General features: G+C 33.7%; 1 protein-coding gene across 3 annotated transcripts in view; it reads right to left on the bottom strand.

The window, feature by feature from the left end:
- The window catches only part of LOC101745839 (regulating synaptic membrane exocytosis protein 2), a 148,420-nt gene that overhangs the window by 84,145 nt on the left and 39,112 nt on the right, over nucleotides 1-25,163 (bottom strand). For all 3 annotated transcript variants that reach the window (XM_038013759.2, XM_038013760.2, XM_038013761.2), the window contains exon 2: nucleotides 24,143-24,170. The gene's annotated coding sequence lies outside the window, so the exon portion shown is untranslated. The remainder of the gene's footprint in view (nucleotides 1-24,142; nucleotides 24,171-25,163) is intronic.

Here is a 25,163-nt window from a genome sequence, read left to right as displayed (position 1 = left end):
ACAATAATAATAACAATCGCGAGATTTAACCGTAAATTTTTAATTTTAACTGCTTCAATCGATAAATAAAAGACCTTAACTTAAAGCAAACAAAAGGAATTCGTCCGACGGGGCACACATTAAAGGAAAAACAAAATTGTTATTTTTATTTAATTCCGAGCATTTTCATATTTATCTACCTTTTAAACCTTCTCTGGACTTCCACAAATAATTCAAGACCAAAATTAGTCAAATCGGTCCAGCAGTTCTCGAGTTTTAACGAGACTAACGAACAGCAATTCATTTTTATATATTATTATATAGAAGATTATGGGTATCTTAGATTAGAAGCGGGGCGGAATTCTAGGCTTCGTTGTTTTTTTGGTAATGACAGAATCTATATATTAATACGTGAAGCAAAAACTTTGTATCCCTTTTTACGAAAATTGCGCGGACGGAGGAGTATGAAATTTTCCACACTTATAGAGAATATAGAGAAGAAGTGCACAATGCTAATTCTTTTTTTAAATAATGCATAAAAGATACATTAAATCAATAAAGAAAACATTACACACACTACATACCATGTATTTGACGCACACACGCATGCATACTATTTTTTGTCAAACTTTTGTTCTTGATGTCTGTTTTCAAATTGAGAATAGATTAAATATTGTTTGTCTTTGTTCATATTTTTTAAAGTGTAGCCTTGGCGAAATTTGTGATTATAAAAGCATAAAATAGAATCATAATAACACAAAACATAAATTTTATTTTTATTAATAAATCCATATTAATTAATAACTAAACCGTGAGTTAATTAAGTAGTCCGTGGCCATGACAACTACAAAGTATTCGAAACGTCCGATATAACGTAAAGAAAAAAAAAGTAAAAAAAGTGAAATTAAGCAGTAAAAGTAGTTTTATTATGTCCACGACTCGTGAAAATAAATAAAGCTCTAAAAATTTAATTGTCCTTCTACCTTAATGTAACCAGTGACGTTTTAAAATAAAGGTTTTTAGTTTATAAATAAACAAAAGCGCGTGATCCTGAATACGGGATGGGCATCAATTAAGGAGCCTTCTCGACACAGTCATGTATGGATTACACCTCCGTCCATAACCCGACCCTGCCTTATTACACACGGCCACGCGTAATTGAGTCATTATTTATACAAGGCGAACGTACTCTTCGAAAAGTACTACATAATGTAGTATAATTATTTCGTCGGTATCGATCTTTTTACTTTCGATATTATTTAAAACGTTCTAGATTTAAATGAGTTTTCAAACAAACAAGTGGTTCGTTGGAAAAAATGTTAAAAATGAAAACTGATATTATACTTTAAAAATAGGTCAACCCTGACCGGGGAAAACGAATCGGTGATAGCGCGTTCAGCGGGATAAGGTAAAAAGCAAGAGGATAACAATTGAACCTTACAATATACATCAGATATTGTTTCCCAAATATAGCTAATAATCCGAATATATTTTGCAAACTACTTTTAATGGTTGCATATTCACATAAGACGTAAATCGACGTAATACGCAAACTGTATAAAGTATTTGAAATGTCAAAAATAATCAAAAGAAAATAAAGTAAACACGAAATTAATCCGTAAACGAATAAAAGTTCTAAAATTATGTCTGAGATTCGCGGGCAATGAAGACAATATTATACATTGTACAGGATAATACTACTGAAATTTGTAATATCTGTAGATACAATTAAGCTACATATAGGTACATAAGTCCTAAAATGCTCTCATCTACGTATTTTGTATTTCGTTACATATAAATAGTCTTTAACATACTCGTTATAATCAGAACCGTTATAATCACACAATTAAAACAATGTATTTACTTATTTACAAGTTACGTTTTAATTAGGGACTCGTTGATACTATTACTTGATTAAAAACTTTACTTACAACATCAACATTAAACTTCTACATTCAAATTATTAATCACAATCATGAGGGAAGCAGTTCTTAATTTAATCAATCGAAATTGGTTTTTACTCCTCCATGCGAAAGCGATTTCGTGTTTGATTAATTCAATCGCTTTTTAGTAACTCATTGAAACCTTATTGATCTTCTCATTTTATTGGGGTGTAATTGAAGACCGGCTCGCTTTTTTACTGGCGTAAATGGGCAGACGAGCTCACAACCCGCCTGGAGTTAAGCGAAGGCCACCATCATTATCCTGCCCTTCTCCCAGTCACCTGGGGTCGGCGCAACATGTTTTCTCCTTCCATACTCTTCTATCATATACCATTTCGAATTTATAAGCGAAGGCCACCGCGCCCATCAAAACGCCAGAGTTAAGTCTCAATTATACTGTAATTACTGTTTATCATCCGAATCGGAAACCATGATCGGATGATGAATAGGCAAGGCGCTGGTACAATTGCGTCAAAAACAATCACAAATTATCACGTTTAAAAATTTAATGATTTGATTTTACTGTTTTTACTATTACTATTTAACTATCTTTCGATATCTTTATTTTGTTAATTATTCGTAAACATATTTTGTAATGTAGTAATTGTTTGTTTACCTGGCACCTGCTTGAGGTTCAAACCACGGCGTACTCACATGATTCGCATCTAGATAATTATAGTTCACAATCGGTCAGCACTGTTAGTGTGTAAAGTGTAAAAAAATTAATACTTAGATTTATTGATTGAGTGTGCTTTATAGTACATCAATATAATCAAAGACAAAACAAATACAAGACATTAAACACAAAAAATATACAAAACGTGAGGTGAGTCCCAACTCTGCGTTTGTAAAATTATAACAGTTAATATAATGATAAATATATGTATAAAAAACAATTCATACTTTATGATTACTTTCTGATACTTTAATGATAAAATCGTCTGAGCATTTATGCAGCTGGCTGAATCAACATAGACGTATTTAGGGATAAATAAAGCTCATTTAGGATAAAAACGTACTCACAAAATAGGGATTTTAAATGTTACTAATTTCTTGTAGAAACAAATAAAACCGTGTCAAATTGACGCAAGCGTCTCGAGTTGAATTTCAAGGAAGTTAATCGTGGTCAATTCCAAGGGAATAAAATTTAAATCAGCAACAAGCACGTAGTAAAGAGAGTTGTAAAATTTTAACAACCCGAAGGCGCACACCCGGATATTTTGCGAGGATCTACCCTCTTTATTGCCGGATATTCCCAGAGCAGTACGATGCTACCACTAAACAGGCACATTCTTTAATATTACCGACCATATTATTCAACGTAAAGCCAATATTATTCGAACTACTTGTTGAATCCACTAATGTCAACCTTATGATGCAATATTTGTTGTAGATTACATTGTACCATTATCGTATATATTAATTAGCAAACAGCTGTTGTTGAATTATTATTTATCAAACAATTTGAGAACGGTAATAACTTTCTCTTTTGATTTGACAATAAGCAAAAGAGTTTAATTAAGCGTGTGTGTATTAAATACATGGTAGTGTGCATAATGTTTTTTTTTATTGATTTATTGTATTTTTAATGCATAATGGAAAAATAGGATTCTGCACTCCTTCTCTATATTCTCTATAAATATGGGACATTTTATATTCCTCCGGCCGCGCAATTTTCGTAAAAAGCGGTACAAAGTTTTCGCTTCACGTATTAATATATAGATGTAACTTTACCATCAAAATCACATTAAGACGTAATCGTTGGTTTACTCCGGTGAATAAACTGAACACAACATGCTATGTCTATCATTAGAATAGATCATTAGATTAGAAGAATTATTAACAATCACGGTTAGAAGTTTTAATTATATACCTATAATAGTAAGACCGAGAAATGCACTAAGGATACATTTAGAGGTCTAAGCTGTTAAGTCAAAAAATTTTAAGATGGAATTTTTAAGTAATTGATAAACTGCAATTCCGTATTATTTTAGTTAAACTCAACCATTTAAGGATTCAAATAATTATAGTATTGATATTTATTAAAAAACACACAAAGGATTTTCCTTTAAAAATCCTTTGCCATAACTAAGGATGTCGAATACACTACAAAAACTAGAAAGCAATAAAACTATTGACTATTGACAGGCCTTTGACGTAATTGTTAATCGTATGCGTTATATTTAGTAGTGAATAGTAAAACCATGATATTAATTATATGTAGTTCATGCGAGTCTATCAGATATTTCGGCTTTGTATCACGGAACTAGTGACAGCAGCCAAACATAGCTACGTTAACATCATGTCAGAAACATTAATTAAAGTCGGTACAAACCTCCAAACTCGAACAATAACAGACTGTAATGTGAATACCAGGGAGAAGCACGCCAACGTTTCGTTTTTTCTTTTGTATAGATTCTTTCATGTTTCACGCCTTTTTTTTCATAGCTTAGGTGGGTGGACGAGCTCACGGCCCACCTGATGTTAAGTTGTTATCGGAGCCCATAGAAATCTACAACATAAATGCCGCCACCTACCTTGAGATATGAGTTATGATAATTATTATATAATTTAACAGTACAACGCCTGCCCCCTCCTATTTCTGCTTCACGGCAGAAATAGACAAGGTGGTGGTAGTTACGCAAATTATAATTTTGCGGATTTCATTTTTATTACACGATTCCTTCACCGTGAAAATCAATCGTGAACATTTGTTAGGTACGTATTTCATTAGAAAAATTGGTACTTGCTTGCTGGATTCGAGCACCGGTGCATCGCTAGATACGAATGCACCGTCTTAGCCTTAAGGCCACGACGACTTAAACGTATCTGTATCAGTTCTGTATCAATTGTGACATATTTACTATACTTTCATATTTAATTTTGATACAAGCTTATGCTGATTAAATACCCATTTAAAGTTTGTTGAATAATTATACATAACAATACAATAATTCATACAAAAGGCCAGGGAGTGGGTTTCATTCATCACTTTGCACAAACATTTCCAATTTTTTTTTTAATATAGGTAGACTAAAAATGGCCGATAGCTTAAGAATGACTATAAAAAAAATATCCGTTGTGTTTATATTATGTATGTTGAAAATTATCATTTCAAAAATACTCAACCAACTTTTAAGCAATCGTAAAAGTTTAATATTGCTAAAGCTAACGCTACACAAAGTCAATGTCTCAATTACAAAGAAAACTTCAAGATAATAAATAAATAAATATTTACTAACAATCACGCCACGTTAACTGGTCCCGTGATAAGTTCGTAAAGAACTTGTGTTACAGGTACCAGATAACGGAAATAAATGTAAGATTTTTTATTATACACATACATATATTTAATATTTTAATATACATCCATAACCCTGGAAAAGACATTTATATGTATCATACAAATATCTCCCCTTGGCGGGATTCGAACCCGCGACCCCCTTGTGTAGTGACCATGTCACTTACCACTACACCAGACGGCCGTTACTTATTAATAGGTATTAAAGTTTTGCTTATCTTACTTTCAAATTAATTTTCATACAATAAGAGTCTCCGAATAATAACAGATAAAACAGATAACCAATGAATTCAAAATAAATTAAAACACGAAGAAAGGCCGGATCGAAACAGCTTCTTAAATATCGTACCATAATGAACTTAGAGTGGATCAACGATATCTGTGTATTTTTTGTTGGAGCAAACAAACAAATCTGTTTATAGAAATAATAGAAATTAATTTAAACGATCGACGAGCTTACTCGTAGTAATTTAACAAACAATGATAAGGATTAGAACGTTTATAAGCAGCTTCTATTATAAGCATTGTATTGTTTGGAGTGAGGTTTACAATATTTCATCAAAACAACATCAGAATGAACTGAAGTGGAATAAGACGATAATTCTCGTAGACATCTAATTTAACAGGTTCTATTTATGGAATGAGCGTTGCTATTACTCCAAAACATTCGCCAACCGTTATTGTATACATTATAAATGATTTCTGAGAACGAGACTGAAATCGAAAGAAATTAATTAATTCCTGAAACTTTGACAAAGCTTAAATATATATACAACTTAATTATATTTAGCGTATAAAGCACTTTTAAATAGCAAAGACAAAATCAAAATAGCCATATAAACAAATTGTAGATGTATGTATGTGTGTACTTTTATGTGCCCAAGCTATTTCCGTCAAAAAATAATTATTTTCTTGTACATAGTTATTTGTTTTACGAATTTTAATCTAAAATGTCCGTAAACGAATTCATGAAAATTAAAATTCGTTTTTGTATACAAATCAAAGTAGGCACGTGACACAGATCTATATTCCTACTCCAGTTTACTTCTTTATCGAACGAATTCGGTAAATTTGTTAAAAATCTCGCACCGGCGTAATGAGGGCCAAACGTGATTTATCAGAATCAGCCGTTGGAGTTTCTTAATGGAGACGAATGTCTGCGTATCTTTCATTTTGTACATCTAAAGTATACTAACATGTATATAGACGAAATGACAAAACGTCGCCATTAAAATTATGACGATAAATTCGTTTGTCAACGTCTGTTATTATCCAAGAAAAATGATATAAAGTGGCCTCATTTAGTTCCGCTCAGAACAGTCTTCATACATAATATACGGAGCCAGTTAACATACTCAGTATGTACATATTTAGGGTTGCCAGTAGATGTTGTTTCTGTAATTTATTTTATGATATTGAGTAATCTAACACGATATTTTACTAGCATTATAAATTTCAAAGTGTCAGTTTGGATGATTGCTATTCAATGATGCTATCTACATATCGACGCTTGAAAGGCAAACATGACTAAGCGACAAGGCGTGAACTTTTCAGTAGACTAATTTAAAGTTGAAATACCTGAAAAAAAAATTCTTTTAACGAGTCTAGCTCTAGGATTGAAATTATTTTAATAGACCTAGAAATATATATTTTTTGCGCATCGAATACGGTTATTGCCTATCATTTATGTACAAATCAGTTATTGTCGCTTAGTCACGTTTGCCTTTCAAGCGTCGACATATTTTCAAAGAGTGTTACGATTATTTAGCAAGCAAAAATCGAGATCGGCTTGAAACTATAACATTCGCACAATCTTGGGCATGAATTTTTTGCTGTGTGCAACATAAGTACACAGAACGGCTAAATTACAATAAGAGAAACTTTGAAATTGCTCAAAATTCTGTCCAATCTGCATAATAATTTTGATTAACTAACTTATGAGAACGTATAATCGGGAACAGAATTTGAATAGCTTAGAGTACACTGGTGCTTTATGTAGTTACTTTAGTACAGCCATTTCACTAATTACTACCCTACTAAGTGAAGCGTCGTAGGCTGTGTATCGGTATCTCGTAGAGGCTTAATTTCATTCAGTGTTCATTTCGAAAGGCGGTTTAAGATAACCTGTGACTTAAATAACAGTGTGACCGGCTTCTCAGAAACTGCTGGAATTACAAAGCGATTGATACGTACAAGAGGTGTACATACTCAATATAAATACAAATATGAATCGGTGTCTATTATAAACTTGTCTATTAGTACGACTGTTCAATTTAATTAAAAAAATATAATCAAGCTTGTCAATTTTAATTTAGTACCTTTTTCTGACAAAAAGAATAATAATTAATCAAATTTTTTATTTGAGGAAATCATTTCAAATACATTAATATGCAGTTTCGAAACATTTCTAATGAGCAACATCAAGGCCGAAAGATAATCTGTACATTTATTTGAACTTTTATCAAAATATTGCATTTAATCCATTATTTCGAAGAATCCAACAACACGGTTTCGGTTTGAAGGGTGGGGCAGCCGTTGTAACTATACTTGAGAACTTATATCTCAAGTGGGTGGCCCACTTACGCTGTAGATGTCCATGGGCTCCAGTAACCACTTAACACCAGGTGGGCTGTGAGCTCGTCCACCCATCTAAGCAATAAAAAAAACTGTACATAAAAAGAAAATGGAAACTTTTCCCGTTTTACATACATATTCGGAAAAGATAGTCGAACATTATAAATAGCTCGCCACGCCTTGTGAATAAGAACGTTGAGGCTTTTCTGCGGCATTTCCAAGAAATTATGTGTATAAAGAAACACGACACAAAGACTAGAGCTTTAACAATGTATTTTAAGAAATACAAAGGAACTTACACGTATATCACAACAACGTGACAAATAATTCTATGTTTCCACATTAAACTTATGAACACTTTTAATCGTAAATAAATATTTTAAATTAATTAAACACATCCAAATTATAGTACAAACAAATTTTTATGGTATCTTTTTAGTTAGTTTCACTACACAATAGCAACTATATTAGTTATTAAAAACATATTATAACATAAACCAGAAATAACAACGAAATAACTAAAAACAATATTACCGTCTACTTTGTGACATTTAAAAAAGTTCACGAGTTTATCAGATTATAATTAGTATCATTGTCTCGGGATGGTCTCCGCTGTGATAAAAAAAACATTTATTCAAAACCATAACAAATTTTAATTTAAATAAAAGTTTTAACAATATTTATTTGGAATCAACTTAAAAATCATTCCCGGCTAAGCCTCGAATCGGCTTCAAGTTGAAACATGTATCCCGGAAAACCTAGACTCGATCAATAATTGTAAAATAGTTCAAACTTGATGGCGAAAGTATAAGCTTCGCGCATGCCTAATTTCTTAATATCAGCTTTCGTGGTGATGCACAAAACATGTCATTAATGGACAGATGATCTAATAACGTTTTATTTAACCCATTCATTAGCAAACATATGTAATAATAATATTGGAGTAACTCAATTTCACTTATCGTAAATAAACATTTACATACAAACGGTCGGACTATCAATACTTTTATAATGAAAAAATATAAACAAAATATCTCTCGTTTGATTCCTCGTTTGATTCTTTGTTTGGTGTCTTTAAGCCTCATTTAGTTATTCCTCGAGATTTTTCAATTTCGCGCCGATCTTTTTTAAATTTTCTTGTTATATTAAATAGAGTGGAGCTATAAACGAAATCGATTTGCTGTGGTGCTATTATATCATATAGGTATAGATCCAAATGCAGTATTTGTAACGCCATCCGCTTCATATTATGACAGTAAATGATCAAGAATTCACGACTATTGGTACTAAACGCAATCATCAAAGCAAATGAATCATGTCCACAAGCAAATGATAATTAAGGATATTAATTGAGCAACCTTCAATGTCGCATATGTTTATGGTGTAAGACTTGCAACTTACTAGATACGCACTTTTCGTTACTTATATGATACTTAAAAATATGGTTTTACAATTAAAACTACTTCTTAGGTGGTACGGAAAGGGAAGCGATAAAAAAACTAACAAATAACCGAGTTTAAGCTCAAAGTTCTAAAGAAGCGGTAATCCGGTAACCACTTAACATCAGGGGGGGCGTGAGCTAGTCCACTCATCTAAGCAATATAAATAAAATAAAAGCATAGCGTGGACCTAATACAGATTCAGTAATGATGTCATTGATTGCCAGTATGAATGGTATATTAGTGAAAAAATAATATTGGCACAAGTATATTAAAATACGATCTTTAGGAAGGTGATTAGGGCCCTTAACAACACCATAATCAAGAAAAAACTTTCAGCAAGATTGAGATTAGGGGGCTTGATACACAAGCGTGACTGGAAAGTAATGTTTCTGATTTCACCAATCCTTCACCTTATTTGGTCGAATTCCTCCTGGAGAAAGTGGGTGTTTTAAATTAATAACTGGCCACAGCGTTCAATGTATTATATCAAAGCCAATAGAGACAATTTTGAATAAGCTTCATATTTCTGTTACATGAGACTAATACTGCAATAACAAAGTATCTATGTAAACGAAAACATAATGTTCTTGAAGAAAAAAAAAAAAGTGTGTGTGTCCGCTCCGACGCACGACTGGAGTTTACTGGATATAAAAAATTAAACGAAACAATACGAGAAATAGTTCTATATTACGACAACACGATACACTACAGATTATTAACAAATTAACGAGACACAAAACAAACGACTAACAAATATATGAAAATACAATAATGAGAGAAACGCGCGATCAGTACGAGGCTTTGTGGCGGACTGCCGGCGCAGGCGCATAACGCATTTCGTGTGACATGCTAGTACGATTTTGGTCCCCATAATTTTCATACCCCGGGCCTATATATGTAAATCGATTCTAAAGGAGTAAACTCCAAAAATAATGTTTTCCTTATAACTTTGGTTCAGTGAATATATCTGTTTTTGTGTATCTTTAATATTGCTATAGTAAACATTTCAGTTTCATTACAGAAAATCCATATACTTCGGTAATATTCAGAATTAATATTAGAGATTTCGAGTGGTTTTTTTTTCAATTAAGCTAAGTTTCAAGTTTAATCGTCCTAATCATTCGTAATAATACCTTCCTGTAGGTCACTCTCGACTATCTATCCAATGCAGTTATTATATTTGAAGACTGTTGGCAGACTACGTCACCATTCTTCTCTTGTTCTTACCCGAAACTTTTTTTTTTATTGCCTTTGTAGGCAAACGAGCGTACGGCCCACCTGATGGTAAGTGGTTACCGTCGCCCATGGACTTCAGCAATGCCAGGAGCAGAGCCAAGCCGCTGCTTACTACTCTCTTAGCGCAAATGAGTCAGTTCAGTTTAAAAAGTTGGAGGGTCTTAGTTCGAGTTTCAACTCCGACTATTGACCTATCATTGTGCAGCTGGGTCGTCCCTCTTTCAGTTTCGAGAGATATTGTGTGCTAGCTTGGCTGGAGCCGACCCACTAATCCTCCCATGTACCCGGATTCCACCCTGTGCCCTCAAATTACCATATTTGTTTTTCCTAAGCTGATAGTCTTGAGAGGCTCTTTCAGCGTAACTTTAACTAGTAGGTGAGCTCACGGGGCTCAAACCTGACGACGTTGCTAACACGAACCCTAGCAAGAGCCGTGCTTCGCAGAATCTACCACCGGATCGGAAACGCGACCCACTGGGAAGATCCGGCGAAAGCTCAGTGGGCTGTGTCTGTGTGCAAATTGCTATCGAATCCATATGCATATATATATGTCTTCCGAGATAGAGACTGCATCCAAACAAATTCATGTGGAGGACTTCTTCTACTGCATCAGAATCTCCGGAGAATTTAGAGAGCTTTTAAGAGCTAGAAATCCCTCAATCCAGTCTTACTATAGTTACCCAACTGAGCGAAATTGGATACGACTGGCCTGGACGAAGCTCGAAATGCAAACTGGGAAAGTTACTTGGAAGGATCCGTACCTTCGTACCAAACTTTCTGCCGACTAAAAAGGATCCTCAAGGCTGATACTATAGTCACAATATCCCTGTTTCATAGACAAACATTAGTAAGAACTACTCATTTATTTTGTGGTTATTTTAATTACAAATATGACTGATGAACCCATTGCCCTTCTGGAGTTAAGTAACAAAGTTTGTAAAACAACTTTCTTAAGGAGAAACTGCATCATTTCAGATACAGATGTTTGTTTATTTAAATATTTTTCAATTAATTAATATTCAAATTATACATATTATTGACGTGACAACGTCTTATAATTCGATGGACGTTGTCACGTTCAACTATCGTCAGTAAACCGACTTTACAGACAACCGTTTTTTTTTAAATATAATAATAAAGATATTTTTTTCAAAAGAATCATAGTAATTTATAAAATCGTCTCTATCGTTATAAAAAAAGTTATCTTGGGAAGGGAACATTACGTATATCTTTTGATTAATATAGATAATATACCTCACTAGTTCTTAGAAGCACCTTTAGAATCATACAAGTCATTTTAAAACGGTCTACACAGCATCGTTTATTACGAGTTAACTGGGCAATAAGGGTAACAAAATACGTTGCCTCGTTAGGTTCGGACAGAAAATAATGTTGTGTAATGAAATTCTAGATATCATGGCCGGAAGCTCAACATTTTGATGTACAGTGCAGAATTTATTGTGCACTAGCTGCAATGTAGTAACAGCTACATATATAATATGTCGGAGACGTTCATTAGTTTGGTAGCTAAACGCAGCACGATACCCGAGAGATGGCAGCACGATCGCGGTATCGTCGGAACTCGGCTAACTTCGTGCTACAACAGAGTTTAGCCGATGGAGGTGCATAGACGTCATCATCACACTTACCAATCAGCCTTCTTGAAAAGCGATCCCTCCGTCCTAAGAACTGTCATTCGTTTTGTTTGCTAACGTCAAGAGATTTCTAAATTGTTCTAAGACAACAAACGTGATTGGTGTACTCAATATTTCTCTTAGCTCGATCGCCCTATTCGCCCCTATAATGTCTGACAATAGCGTTAATAACTGTGGTCTCTCTGACATATATTTATCAAGATAGTAAGATACGCGGTTGTCCGAAGACTTTTCTAGCTTGGTCAGAACGGGTGCGGCAGCTCTAGGGCTTAGCCAAAAGGGATTAAAAGGGATTACGTAACGTTCAGAAAATGCATATTTATATTTAACCTTATAACACATCCATAGCGCATTTCTGATAACTTATGAGGATTCACGATTTAATTAAACCAGTAGTAGAGCGTGATGCGCGCACGACCGCAGTCAGCTATCATTTTATGCATAGAGAGTGGGCTTGGAAATGTTTTTTCTTTTTCTTTTTATTAACCCTTTTATTTGTGAGTGACATAAAACTAAGCGGATGGTTGGTAAATCCTTTATTCGGAGGACTAATCCCTCGCCTAAATACAGACAAGCCGTCGTCATTTATATATGTACTTTCAAAGATAGACCAACACTATCGAGAAAACGAACATAAGACAATCGGTTGAGATCATTTTTCAAAATATATGTTTCTACTAGCGACACCAAATGCCAAACTGAAGCGACTATTTGCTCATAATAATCTACATCTACGGTTATTGTTGCCAATAGAGACCCAAACATTTTCGCAATCAGTTTCCATCTCATAAAATTGTTAAAATTCAAATCGCCTGGAAACAGCTATTAAAAAACGAATACCAATATTATGTTTGTATTTTCCCTCTCCCTTTTTAGATATTTACATACCTACTAGGTGTTGCCAGCGGCTTTGTTTACAAACTGAAACAGAATATTAGGAGAGAATATAATTATTATATTATAGTAATGCCCGGTTGTGGAGGTACATTTAATGGTAGGTTTGTCTGTTCATTAACGCGATATAATGAACATAATTAATGAAGCGTTACCTAGACTTAATAACATTCAGTTTGACAAACCATTCCTACTAGTCGCTTTTATTGGTTCACAAAGCTTATTTGAAAATATAAGTCAAGCCAACATCATAAAATAATAATCATATGAATATCTCTCTGTGGTTTGAAAAAAAAATGTTATTTAAATTCGAACCCATTCTCTCTAAATTTTTTGTCCGTGAATTCCCTTTGCAAACCAATGTAACCTTTTCGACATCATGGGAGCATAAAATCACACGAAAGCTAGCTTTAGGAATCTTTTTCAACTTTTAACAAGTGTTTTTTTTTATTATTATAGGCTTTGTAGACAGAGAAGCATACATCCCACTTGATAGTGGATCGTCATAGACGTTAGCAATGCAAAGGATGTAGCTAAGCGACTGCCACCGCTGAGTACTCTATGGACATTTCTATCGAAGAAGGACATGTCATGGCACTCAGGAAACACCATGGAGGGAAGTTCATTCAAAACCGTATCCAGTGGCGTAACTATAGGGTGGCAGGGCTGGCAAAAAGCCACGGTCCCCCGTAACATAATTAATCATAATAAATAATTATAATTAATCAAATGTAATGAAGTTGTCAATGCACTGTCGATTGCACCTCTAATGTAATTATTGTCATTTTGACAATGTTTTGTATTGATAATCACTTTGTTGGTGCAACTAAATAAATAAATAAAAATCTCTCACAAAATTTATTAATGATTAAACATTTTATATAATTACCTAAATGAATAATTCTATCTAGCTATTCAGATCTTAAACGAATCGAAATAAATTATTAAGATTTAAAACCATTCATGAAGAAAAAACTCCGCTTTGGAATAGATCCATTTAACTATAATACACATATTAAAATCCTTTGGGTAACAATTATACTTTAGTGTTTTTTTTTTTTAAATAACGACTTTACTATATATACTCAGGCGATATCCAATAAACTTGCTATGGGCCTCAGATGATATAGCTACGCCATTGGCTTATGGTACGTGGCAAATATGTCTTTGGGAACGCTCTGTGGATGAACGCAATGGTTTTAGGTAGTCCACTACCTATACCTATATAATATATAATACTTATATAATGTCTACTCCGGTGATGGTGCGATGACTAAACGAAACTACGAGATCATCTCACACAAATCATCACATCTCACACAAGTTTTTGTCGATAATTAATTCGCATGTGTTGAATATTTATCAATTGTACAAGGTGGATCCGGCAACAATAAAAAACTTTATCACAAAACTTGTCACCCTATTACATACGTGCTTTTATATAGAAAATTTTCACCCGTTTTCAACTCCTCAGGGGTGGAATACAAAAACTTTATTTTTACCTTTATCATTATAGAAAAAAGTCAAAGCTTCAGCTTCCTGAAGGTTTGGACTGGTAGACTTAATAAGTCAGTCAGTGAATGAAACAAGACTTCTTTTTTTGTATATTGGTGGCTCATAAGCACTTAGTTCAAATTGAAGAGAGAAAATTTATTAGTTCTTCGTTTAAAACCACTCCGCGGTTGTCTGACGCTCGAAAACTATAATAAGTATGATCGAAGTCGGTTCTTCTTCTATTTTTTTATGTAATATTATGGGAGGGTAAAACGCTTCGTTACGTAACGCGTTACGGCGCCAGTCTGTCTGGCTTCCCTTTCACTCACGCAGCGGTACCTGAGAACGTATGTAACTCCTAACTATTTTATTTTATTTAACTATTTCTATGTCTCTTTCAATTTATGTCACAATTTTCCTTACATTATCATATTAATATACCTATAATCTGAATAATAAAAAAAACTAAGCTTTTCTCAATTTGAACAATTTCAATATTAAATAGTTCAACTTAGATTAGTTTAAACTATCACTTCTGTCGGGCATCCCGAGACGCACACGTTTTTATTTTTTTATTAATGCTAATTTCAATATAACAGGTTTTCCTAAATACACATATAAACTTGATCTGTACAATAATTAGTGTTGTTACCCTATGAGAATTTTGCTTTAATATATTACAAAATTATAATAAAAAAGAAAACCGACTTCTACGAAATAAAATGAGAATATCTTCAATGTAGTCGAAGTCAATTAAATATGCATTACTAAGGATAACTCAAAAAGTACCCGTCAAATCTTGATAAAATTTAAATGAGATCAAACGAGAATCGCCGGCTTTCAAATAAAAAAAGAATATTCTATACTGCTCGCTTCCAGATTTTTCCTCCGACGTTGGTCAACTGTCTAACTCGTCAAGCAAGCCCTACTACACTTCATCTTCCTATTCTAGAAATTTATAGCTCTGACCACACCGCCTCTTCGTATGTGTTCGGACTATATCGCTTAACTTTGTTCTCCTGTCAATCTCCTCAGTGTTGTTTGATCGCGCAATGAGACGCCGAACATAGCCCTGTCTATCGTCCGAATCGAAAAACAATTTAGAAAACAATGTTTACAGCCCGCCTCTGATCGACCCTTTAATCATTTTGATTGGCCGATCTTAACGAACTTAAATCTTACAAATTCTGTTTAATGATCTTAATTGGAAAGAGGAAGTTATTTTTTTTATAGGAAAGGGCGTGACTTTGTTTTACAGTTTCTGTTTAGGCAGGCCAACAAAGTGAAAAAGATTCAAACTGTAAAATCCCTTCAAATGATGACCAAAGTTGAATATTTTCATTCAACTAGGTTCCTTACAACAATTATTTTTTTAGAACACAAAAAACAGCTATGTGAATCTTCTATCTTTGAAATAATCCGGCTTTTATCTATTTTTATCTTTAAAGGTGGGCAGACGCATTCTCAGGAATATCAAGTGGGCTGAGCTTGCCCGTAAGGAAAAAAAAACATTACAATTTATTATTAAAAAGCTCCTGTTCCGTGTAAAAATTAGAAAAATACTGTGTTTAAATAAGTGAATTACTAATGCTTCGCTTATTTCTGGTTCATTTACGTTTAGCCCGTTTAACTGAAGTATCTTTGAGTAAAACTGCACATTTTCTATATTAAAGTTTCTTATGAAATTGTGTACTGAACAACTCCACTTTTTTGTTTAAATACGAACCATAATCAGAATAAGCTGTGTATGGATTCATTATATTCTATAGTGAAACACCACACAAACTTACCACGTTGTGAGAAAGAAAACACAATATAATCAACAACCTATTTACCACGGCACAGAATACAGATACGTGATTTTACCACGGAAACTAAAAGGTCAGATGGCAAGAAGGTGATCCATTCCCCGGGCTGACAAACTGATTCGTTTATCCGGGAATGTGGAATCACAACATTGTTTCTTCCACGTTTCCCGCAGACGTCTTACTTCAACGGCTCTGATCTTCAAAGGGATACCGTAATTAAGTTGACTCGAGTTCCTTCGAGACGACGCAAAGTAAACGATATTAAGCTTCAAAGACTGCCATACAAAATATTTGTCAAATAACATTCAACTTCTAAAATAAAGACTTCAAGAATATACATAGTTATTAAATGTACAAATAAATCCGCGATTTAGAACAGTTATCATTAAGCCTTGGATGATGCCAAAAATAGCTTCAGTAAAATAAAACTGTGTTCATAAAAGCTTATACGAAATATAACTTTCGTGTCTTTCGAAGTCTCGAAAAAAATCTCCTGAACATGAGAGATTTTCAACATTTTGCATGCGGATGTTGTGTAACATACTTGTGAGCTGCTCCAAGCGGATTTGGAAGTCGAGAACAAACGACAAAAACTTTTTTGTTCTCACGTCGTTGTTACAATCTCAAAACTTATTACGAGTTAAAGATTGAAGTGTATGAGAAAACAAGGTGTAAGAAAAAAATTTGAAATAAATTTCTGCAAAAATGGTATTCGAATACATTTAAAAATATTTACAATTTTCTTTTATAAAAAAATACATAAGACTAACAAATACAATCATTTATCTTCGAGAAAAGATATTCTGACTCGGTTAGTACTTAATATCATCATCAGCCTGTATCTCTCCACTGCTGGATGTAGGCCTCTCCCATAGTCCGCCACAATGAACGATCCTCCGCCTTCCGCATCCAATCTCTCCCAGCATATCGCCGCAAGTCATCGGTCCAACGGGCAGGGGGACGCCCAACGCTGCGTTTACCGGTACGCAGTCTCCAGTCCAGAACACGTCTGCTCCATCGGCCATCGGTTCTGCGACACGTATGTCCGGCCCATTGCCACTTCAGCTTGCTAACCTTTAGGACTATGTCGGTTACTTTGGTTCTTTGACGAATTTCATCATTTCTGACTCGAGCCATCAGAGAAACTCCGAGCATACACCTTTCCATAGCACGCTGAGCGACTTTGAGCTTACGGACCAAACCTACGGTTAATGTCCACTTAGTACTTAATATACGTACTGCAAAAACAAGATATGAGAGTTATGCCGACGAATCACATGTAAAAACATATTTTTATTATTATTAAATATTTATATGAAGTTTAAATCTAATTGGTTTAGACTTTTGCCATTCTGGACTTTATCCGACATAAACGAATAGAAAAACACATCAAATTTGACTGTAGATGTAAGATCTTGTAGATGATTAATAATTTCAGCACATTGATCACCATGAAATTCGTGCTTCTGTTACCTCTGCTGCAAGAGTTAAATTAAAATCTTTACAAAACACGCCGATTAGCAACCGTTAAATATTCGACTAAACAGGCATGTCTTCAGAACGAAAACTTGAAGCTTAACCTCAAACAACGTTGAAGAAAATACATTATTAATTCAGCCTAAGGCGCCGTGTACTATGTACTAACTTTAGATTCTCTCTGCCACATTGTATTTATAATATATAAATCGATAAAGGTAAAATGAGTTGCGAACCTAATTAATGAGACAAGGGATCGCGTTTCCTTTACAGAAATACTATAATACATCAATAATCTCATTTAGATGGTGTGCGTAGATAGCTTCGCAGTAAAAATAGTTACATCGGTAGTACAGTAGAAATTTTTGCGGGCTTACAACATACCCTTGCACGAGGAGAATATCAGCATGAAGTTAATAATAATACATATGTTTAATTTCGTTCACTTATTAATAGTTTATTTAAATAATTTAATATATTTTCATTAGAAGCTGCCATCGTATGTGTTAATAAAAAATATACTTACGTATCAATACCAGATATATTGCAAAAAATTAGTCTCACAAAGATCACGAGGCTGCCAAATAATGGGGCAGCCGGCCTTGTACCTATAATGGCCGCCACTGACAGCCTTCAACGTTACACTAACCTACCTCTGAATATTTAACTTTGGTTATTTAGTTTACTAATAATTTTGTGTTTCTCATAAAGGTGAAGAATAAAAATTAATGAAAATCTAGAGACGGCAAATCTAAAAACGGCAGACGATTTAATGTTAAACATAAACAGCCCAACATGCATAGCACATAGCAAATTGAGACCAAAGGCCAAAATAGTTTGAAACGGAATGAACCGTGTATCTATATATTAATACCTGAAGCAAAAACTTTGTATCCCTTTTTACGAAAATTGCGCGGACGGAGGAGTATGATATTTTCCACACTTATAGAGAATGTAGAGAAGAAGTGTACAATGCTAATATCTTTTTATAATAATGCATAAAAGATACATTAAATTAATAAAGAAAACATTACACACACTACATACCATTTATTTGACGCACACACTCATGAATATTATTTATTGTCAATCTTTTGTTCTTGACGTCTGTTGTCAAATTGAGAATAGATTAAATATTGTTTGTCTTTGTTAATATTTTTTGTAGTCTTGGCAAAATTTGTGATTATGGAAGTATAAAATACAATCATAACAGTGTACAAACTTACAATTCCAATTAATTATAGTCGAATTTCGACTACTGCAGGACCTCTAGTATTCACAAAATGTCAAACATTAAGAATAATCCGTTCGATCCGTTGAAATTCAATAGTTACGGGGCTTTTCAAAAGATCTTATCTCTCGTTTTACCATTATTCAGTGCATTGTGCATCACAGAGCGGCGCGCAACAAGCAGAATATTCATATTACGTAGGTATCTAGAGGAACACGCGGCCCTGACCGAGTTGTGCGACCGATATCGGTACAGGTCGAGCCTGTCTCAGGGACCCTCAACAATAGTTCAAATTACGGATGGTGAATATTCATTCACATTGCATCCATCGATCATTGTATTACCCATGCCATTTTGAGAGTTTCTTGTTTTGTTATTAAGTAATTATGTATGAAACTTAAAATAAATTATATGGATTGATGATACACATGGACTTTTGCAGCTTCTGAAAGTAGAAAAGTATATGATTCACTTAATTGTGAGTGATCATCATCGCTCACGGACCTCAACAAACTAATGTTAATACAAGTTTTTAGTTCATAGAACTAACACTACCTTCAATTAATCAATATATGCTAAGTACATATACGCCTCTTTACTATTAATAAGCTTTAATAATTTAACAAACGCTTAAATAGAGAGGTAATCCCGGAAATGGCAACCCTACGATACCGAATGCGAGTTGCTAACCACCACAATAGTACAGGCCTCGTTTCTCGTGACACAGCCGTGAGAAACCACAAAACTAGAGCCCCATTCAATTCGCTGCTGACGTTTAGTCAAGGTTCCGAGGAGCACCCTCCCCTACTGAAATATGCCATGTTAGCTGTACACGTTATGACTTGTTCACAATTAATTTACCACGAATGTTATGGTTTCATAGTAATATGACGTGGCACCTAATTAAAGCGATTTGTATGTTTTCTCTGCAATGTTTGCAAAGCTTAAGAGTTTCAAACGAATTTGAAGTTAAACTATAGAACTATTTTCAATCAAAAGGGGAAATTTCATTAATGAGGTCACGGCCCACCAAGCTATTACTGGAACCCTTAGATGTTACAATGAGAATGCCACTATGCACTTTGAGATATGAGGTCTAAGGGTCAATAGTAAAACGACTGTTGCAACCTTTCAAACCGGAGCGCATCAATGTTTCACCGTGGAAGCAGGCAGGATTGTGATACCGAATCGTGCGGCCTGAAAATACACCCCACCACCAGTTTTACGTAAATTAAAATATCTGCGGGTTTCGTTTTTAATTAAATTTTGTAATTAATTAAATGATATTATTCCTTCGTGTGGAAGCCATTCGTGAACATGAGTTAAGCGGTACTACAAATGTTGGTACCTGTATAGCTGCTGCGATTCCCGATACGAATTCGCCGGTCATCTCCTATCCTTTAAGCGACGACAACTTCTACCAGTGATAATGATCACTAAATACAAACATTTTACGTGTCCTGAACATTTCTGAAACCGTCTGTGTACATAATAAACGATCGTGATAAAAAATTCTACCTCGAAATCCCAGCACAAAAATAACTTAATTATTTTTGTTCACAGCCTCCCGGTGGGGTTTGTGTTTCAAAAAATTTCATGTTTATTAACAGTGTAAAAGTGGCATGTCTACGGGGGTCAACAGGGCGTCAGATTTTAATGACGACAGTCTGTGAATTTTTTGCATTTACATAATTTGTAAAGAACCCTCTGATTGAGCTCTAGACCTTTTGCTACGACACGTACTAAACTACGTATGAACATTCTACATGCATATGTCGCAGGCAATTTGTATGATTCCGCCGTTTACAAACGGCGTCGTCATTATAAAAACGCTCGCCGTTATGTAAAATGCCGAAGGCAAAATGTAAACTCGTTTAATAGTTATAATTTTGACATTGGTTGTAGTTTTAGGGTGACCATAATAAAATGCAGTTTATAATAATCAGACTTTATTTCCGTAATCAGGTACTAATGAAGATTTCAAGTAAGACTAAATTATGTGCTTTGGTTTTCTTAAAGTACTTAGTTAAAATATTTAAGTAACAAAACAACATTTAAATTACACACTTTATATTATACTCATGACAATAATAAAACTTCTAAGGATGACACTTTCAAATAAAACAAACAGGTCGTAAGTAAAACCATATTATTTTGAAGTTTGAAGTATTCATGGTCTTGACTCTGCTCATTACAATCTCTAGATATAATCGGTTTAACTACGATACCTTTATTTGGTATGTTACGTTTGGATTCACAAACAGGACATAACGATACGAATAAATCAATCGCTTTTCTCACACTAATAAATCTATCCTTCGTTTGATACTGAATTTTGTCTCGATCACCCTCCGCAACCTCTATGAATCTCTAACAATACATCGGAATATTCGTTCAACGGTATTACACGAACGGTTGGATCAGGGCTATCATTTTTTAAATAAGGTAGTCCAATTCACTGATGCTCATGACCTCGTATTGTCTTGACCAGTAGTAATCTGCAGGAATCCTCCGCGAACCAGATTCTGTGGCCACCTTAGCATTTTTTAGGTGCCGAATAACCTCAAAAATCTTACTATTTGTCCAAGGCTTTTTTACAGCTTCCATTTGAGAATTGTATATTTTTTTTAATTCACTATAATATATACCTTTAAAATCAGAATTCTTTCCTAAAATGTCTCCTCCACACGATATATTTGCACTGTTTTCAGTTATTTTTTGACGTGGTTGTTATTATTTTGATCAACAGTGGCGCGCGTGGTAAAAAATTGAACTAAGCATTTCAATTTGCCGCGGCATTATGAAAACGGCGTTTGAATTGTCGATGCTATGTTGTGGCATATTATAAAGTGACACGGCAGTTTACATTTTGCCTTCGGCATTTTACATAACGGCGAGCGTTTTTATAATGACGACGCCGTTTGTAAACGGCGGAATCAAACAAATTGCCTGCGACACATATATGGATATCTATTAAAAAGGAGAAATAAAAATAAAATAAATTACATATTTTCCGGTAACAATTAAAATCAAACGAAAGAAATGAACATTCTAAACAAAAAAAAAAAATTGACATAGACAATTGTTTATTTAAATAAAAGGTCCTATTACTAATTCCTCATTGGTTGGGAAATTAATTTAAAACTCAGAACTTGGAAAGGGAAACAACAAAATACCATAATTTTATAGGTCGATACTTATAAAAGAGTCACGTCCAAAGCATTTTTACATAAATAAAAGTCGTTGACGGGAAAAGTTAAATGGAAATTCCCTGATATTTCAGAGCAAAAACAAAATTGTTTTTCAGTTCTGACTTTCGTAGGTTTCGTTTGTGTTTCGATTTTCTAATACATAGAGCCGTTAAATTGTTATCGCTACTCAAGATTGTTACAAATCTTTCTTCTTTATTTGTTTTTTTTTTTTAAATACGAACGCGTTTAGCTAAAAAGGCAAATGTACCTTAAAATTATCATCATCATCACAACCATCCTGATGCTTAGATACAAGTGCAATTTAATCCGTAAAATTCAATATAAGTGGAAATTGTTAGTGAAAACTTTAAAAATCACTCCTAAATAACTATTCTAAACTATACGTAACTATACTTGAGACCTAAGAACTTATATATCAAGGTGGGTGGCGCATTTACGTTGTAGATGTCTATGAGCTCCAGTAACCACTTAACACCAGGTGGGCTGTGAAATCGTCCACACATCTAAGCAATAAATAAAAAATAAAAAAATGTGTAGCTTAAAATCATCGACTAAGCTTTTAACATTAGATATTAAATAGCTGTCCACAACAATAAAATAGAATGCACCTCTTATATCAAAAGTAAAGTAACTGAGAAGCCGATGATGCGATTTGAAAAGGATTAAATTAACTCAATAATGCTTCTTCCCAAATGGAAAGTTCTGGAGATTGTAGATCGCAGAGTGCTGCTTCCCAAATCCCCGGTCAATACCAGACGGTCGGAAAATGCGTATATGGTTTTAAGTGAGCCCGAAGATGGTAGGGCGGCTCACTCACACGCAGATCCCGGTTACGCAACGTCCAAATAAATTAGGAAATAACGACGTAACTTTTGACTATAATGGCACATTGAACAGATTAAACGCCCGTACCAAGGAAATGTTGCAATCTTAAGAACGAACAAATATATATTTTTCTAAATCGTATTCTACTGTATTTATTATAAAGTGTAAAAAACTTTGTCTCTGATAAATAAATATTTATAAGAGGTATTAAAAGATTTGGAATGAAAAAATACATTAAATTAATTACTTGGATTAATTATTTTCAATTTCTTCGTTTTACATTCGATGTTGAACGTATAAATTTTACTGGTTGTCAATTCAAGTTTTTTAGTACTTAAATAGTCAGAGAATTCTTGGTCTACCTGGCTTGCAGTAGGATTGCTTTGCTTCATCAAGTTTTGTTATTATATACCATATATTATTATTATTATTATTATTAATAAGTAATTAATCGTAGAACCGTATTAAAATTACCCAGTCTCAAAAACAACGAAGCTGCTAAAGACTTATTTTAATTTGAAAATAAACTCGAATTTACGAAAAACATTACAACAAACTTAGTAAGTAACACACTAACCAAGTAAAATGTTAACATCTTTAATTACATTTCTTCTTTTAAATGAAAGATTAAATAATTTGTATAGATTTATTTAAGTTAATTAAATCTTTTGAGTTTGTAACTCATTTGGGTTCCTTTATTTCTTTACTGTACACATATTTGTAACTATAAAAAATATCTAAATCGCCTTTACTGTTGATTCGAATTCCGGAATGAAAAGCATCTAAAGTAATTTTACCAGAACGTTCACATAATAGAAGTAAATCTTAACATCAGAATATAGGTACATAACAGAAAATCTCATTTCCTTGGAAATGCTAGTTGGCGAAACGCTTACTGTCTAAAACAGTTGGGAAGTGAATTACTAACTGAAGTGAATTCACACTATCTTTGTAGCTCTCAGATTTATAGCTCCGATTTCCACAAAGTAAATTTTACTTCCTGGGAATCGTAGAGATCCTCTTATGAATACGAAACCATGGCTCGGTTCACTGATTTTAGATAGGTACTTACCGATCAAAGAGCTTGATATAACAATTACCTGAAATGAAGAATGATAAAATTAGAATCACGTTCTTATTATTATTAAATTTAATGAGCGTGTTGTAAATCAAATTATCGAAAACAAATCATTAACTTGTTTTTATTGTAATTATTTATAAAATATTTAATTAGTTACGGTCATATTTCATTTTGTTATTGTAAGGTTGATATATTTTTTGACTTAATGAGTATGTATTGCCTATATTGTTTAGTTTTCTAGTGTCTAGTCAGTCTAGTTTTCTTGTTCTAGTTGTTTTAGTGACTTCTAAAACACTTACATTACGAGACATGTTTTCAATTTTCAATAATAATCAGTCAAAATGAAACATACACAAATTTTAATAACAGCAAATTCCAAATCGTCGTTAATAATATAACCATCAGACCTTCCTCAACTGCCTTCATTCATCGAGTAACTTTGCAAGATTGAGTGATCAGATAAATCTGTCACGAGCGCTTTATGGAGCTCACTTTTGAATAGAACACATCATGGTTATGACATTTAAAAATTTGATCCTTAATTCGATAAATAATGTAATGGTTTATGTAACAGGTCGATGATGGTAGTACACGAAAATTAGCAAAGATCGCAAGTATGTATGTAGACAAAATTGCTATTAATTGGTAAAACACCTACGGGACTTCATTATTATGGCTTTTATGATGAATATTAATAAAATGCTAGAGACAACAGCAGTTTTATGGCTATGAATTATTAGATCGCTATTCATTCAGGTAGAGTATTGCTGAAAAAGAGCAGTAATAACGAATAAAAAGACAATTTTATAATTGCTATTTTTATCTCTTGCCCACGATGATTCGCTCAACATAAATAGATAGAATGGTGGTAATTACCCGAGTACGTTTACAATACAACCACAAGTAATTAATTAATTAAAAATGTTTTTGTAGATTCACACAGATTACACTCCGTAGGTCACTGAATGAGCTCATCGGCGTACAACCATCAGTCCTCCACATAAACAAGAAG

This window comes from Bombyx mori, chromosome 11 (assembly GCF_030269925.1).
Source record: "Bombyx mori chromosome 11, ASM3026992v2".
Taxonomy (NCBI): domain Eukaryota; kingdom Metazoa; phylum Arthropoda; class Insecta; order Lepidoptera; family Bombycidae; genus Bombyx; species Bombyx mori.
The sequence above is the reverse complement of the archived record's forward strand: the minus strand, read 5'-3'. Positions and strand labels throughout refer to the sequence as shown.